The sequence below is a fragment of the Marmota flaviventris genome, unplaced genomic scaffold, assembly GCF_047511675.1.
Source record: "Marmota flaviventris isolate mMarFla1 unplaced genomic scaffold, mMarFla1.hap1 Scaffold_88, whole genome shotgun sequence".
Taxonomy (NCBI): domain Eukaryota; kingdom Metazoa; phylum Chordata; class Mammalia; order Rodentia; family Sciuridae; genus Marmota; species Marmota flaviventris.
The window spans coordinates 225003-225864 of record NW_027288427.1 but is presented as its reverse complement, the minus strand read 5'-3'; positions in this window follow the sequence as shown (position 1 = coordinate 225864).

The window sequence follows — 862 nt, the reverse complement described above, 5'->3', positions numbered from 1 at the left end:
CTGAACCAGAAATTACATGTTAAACTGTTCAAGAGAAAAGACTCAAGGGGGAAAAATATTAAAAAGAGAGCATAAATAAGGGTAAAAATACTGTGGTGAAAGGAATATTTCACCTGAAAGTTATAAAAAATATTTCGTGCTTTGCAAACAAGCAAAAACTTGGATTGGCATTACAATCGTCATTTAAAATTTGTAAGTTGAAATTAAACCTTAAGAAAAAATGATTTGGAGTGTTCTTTTGTGGTTTCATATATTACTGTATTTTCTTCAAATATGAATACTTCAAACATTTATCTGCTCCTTTTTAAAATATGACAGCCCTAGAATTCTCAAACACCAAATATGAAGAAGAAATCAGGTTTCAGAATGACCATTTTGCAAACTGAATTCCAGTTATACTACTTTTTTAATATTAAGAAGCATGAAAAATCTTTAGTTTTTAATTAAAAGAAAGTATGCATGACTTGTTAATAAAACTAAAAACAATTTTGAATTGTATGTTCTCTGGCTTTATTATAGCCAAAGGATCAAATCATACTTTGTGGTAGCAGCTTAAAATTTTTTGAAGTAAATTGTTTTTTTTTGTCTAGAAAACTTTCATTAAAGTCATTGAATTATCAATTGTACCATAAAATCTATACTAGTATTGAACATATTAGTGGCACATTGTTAATTGCACTTTTTACACTTCTTAATAATTGGCTGAGATTATCTATTTTTAAGAAAATGATCAAATTCTTTTAAAAAATTTGATAATTTGCACACACTTTATGATATATAAACTATGATAACATAACATTATCACCTTAATATTTCATGTTTAACTCATGCTTTTTAGAACATTCATTAGATCCTTTCATTA